Below are 2631 nucleotides of genomic sequence, written 5' to 3'. Positions count from 1 at the left end.
CCCCCTCTCCCTCTCCCTCACGAGCTCGCCGGAAACCCGAGCCACCGCCGCCGCCATTTTACTCGCCGCCGACGCCCTAGTCCTCCCCGACCACCCCCAACACCACCGAACCCCTCCCCGACCTCGTCCGCATCTCCCCGACGAGTCGCCGGAGATCGCCGACACCCGGACGCCCCGACGCACTCTCGCCGCCGCCGCCGCCGTCGCCGGAGTCCGGTAAGTCACCGGCATCGCCCTCCCCCGTCCGATCCTAGATCTAGGGCTAGGATTAGAAACCCCGAAGGGTTAGGTTTTATTCATAAAACCGGCCGGTTCCGATCGGTTTAGTTTTAGTTTAGGTTTCTATTTTTAGGCCGGTTCGTTTAGTTTAAACCGAGGCCCGTTTAGACTAAGTTACGCCTAGTGCACAGTATAGGCCCATTAGGCCTTTTTCTTTTTAGTTTGAATTTTCTGTTTTAGCCGAATAGTTTCTGTTTTCAAAAATGTATATCTTTTATTCTGTTTAATATTTTTAGATGATTCTTTTTTTGTTGGATTGCAAATTTTCTATAGTTTCTGTAGAATATATATTTAGCTATGTTAAAAATAATTAAAATGGCTTTATTTTAGTTTTAGTCAGAATAGTAAATCTGCTATAACTTTAGTTAGAAAAATTATTTTTGCATGATTCCTTTTGACCCAACTTTATTTTGTCATTGCCAAACCCTAGAAATTAACTTTGGTATTTTAGGATTAATAAATAATTAGTTTAAAGCAGAATCCTATTAATCCTAATTAATTAACTAGTTCCTGTTTTCCTATTAAATTAATTAGTAAATTAATTTATTTTTAACTTGTGATTAGTTATTCAGGGTTAGTTTCTGTCATCCTAATAGTTGAACTTTTATTTATAATTAATAAAAGTTTTTAAATTATTTTCTTAATAGAAATTGGATTAGACCTAAAATGAGTTTTATAATAGCTTTTTAATTAATTCTTTTTGCTCCTAGTTGCTTAGTGAAACCTTTTCTGTTAAGTTAACTTAAAACCATGATTAGGTTATATTAAGGAATTTTTATTATATAAAAACTATTTTTTTTGCTATGGTTGAAGTAGGGAAACTTTGAGTGATTTTTCGTTGAGTTTTCCTTTGGATTTGGTTTTGGTTGCTTTGTTGTGTTAGGTTACTTTTGTTATGTTGTGTTATGTGATCCTATTGTTTTGCTTATTGTGTTCATTGTTTGTCTCGGTAGAGTTTCCGGAGTGCGAAGCTTGCTACTACGACTCTTTAACTTACGAGGATCATCAGCAAGGCAAGTCTTGATCATGTTATTTCTATACCTATGTTTTTGTGCATTAGAATTGTCACCACCCCACCACGCATGCAGTAGTGAAATCTTGAAGTCATTAAACTTGAGTAGTATCATGTGGTAGGATGAACCAATCCCCTTGTTACCATGACCCCGGGACGAAGTAGTTTATTTTGCTATGCTCGTAGACGGGTTTTGGGTTGAGTGAAATTCATAAGCAAGATGTGAGAGTCAATGATGATGACAACCCCATGAACTACAATGATCAAGAAGGACTTCGGAAAATCACTACTGGGTGGAGGACGGTTGACGGGCACCCTGGAGCACCCAGTGGTGGCCGGGATGCATGGAGAAGCGCCATGACATCCTGCGGAAAGCTTCACCCAGCCACGAAGAGAAAGATGGATGCCCCATGACCGGAAGCTTACCTGTGCAGCCGCAAGCCATTATGGGCTCTGGCTGGGTTGACCCTAGTAGTGACGCTGGCTGGACGGTACTACGAGATGTAGAAGAACGGTAGGATTGGATGGGTACCGGCAGTAGCCAGAAGAACTCTTCGGAAGACCCTGTTTCATTCGTCCCGTCTTCAAACACCATGAAGTGCGAAGACTTTAAAAGGAGGGAATGATTCTTGCGGGGAAAGTGCGCAAACCTCTGCAGAGTTTAAAGATCTAATCGATTAGCCGTGTCCCCGGTTACGGACATTTGAGCCTTTGGAACTTGGAAGTATTCGGAATTCTCAACACTGAAACTAATGAATTAATTTGAGGGGTTTATGACTTAATAATTTGGGAACGAGATATTGGTTGGCGGAACCATCTCAATAACTACCAACAATTTGTAGTAATTTGCAAACAAGTCCACTGTAGTAGGATAAAATTGGCTTTACGCAAAATGATGAAACTTAGAGCTCCACAGCCAAAATGCATATAGTGTAGTAACTTTATTATTGTTATTCTTCATGACTTGCCAGCTTATTCCAAAAGCTGACCTACATGGCTGCAACGTCTTATGTTGCAGAGGTATATTCCGATCAGGAGTGAGGCTACGCTCCGCGCTTGGCGATTGCCCTTTGGAGTCGGATGGACTCGCTTTACCTTCGACGCTTCCGCAGCATTAGTAGTTTATTTCTCATGAGTTGGCCTTGAGCCGAATTTATTCCCTTGTAATAAAGACTCTATATGAGAATCGTGTAATAAAAATTCAGGTGTGATTGAACTTTGATTACTTTATCAATGTACTGTGAGTACCAGCATGATCTTGGGATGGTACAGACACAGAGATTTGACCGATTTTGGGTCAGGTCGCTACAGTGACAAATCCCAGTCTTGATTCATGCCAA

The sequence above is a fragment of the Triticum aestivum genome, chromosome 5A (genome assembly GCF_018294505.1).
Source record: "Triticum aestivum cultivar Chinese Spring chromosome 5A, IWGSC CS RefSeq v2.1, whole genome shotgun sequence".
Lineage (NCBI taxonomy): Eukaryota > Viridiplantae > Streptophyta > Magnoliopsida > Poales > Poaceae > Triticum > Triticum aestivum.
This window is presented reverse-complemented; position numbering follows the sequence as displayed.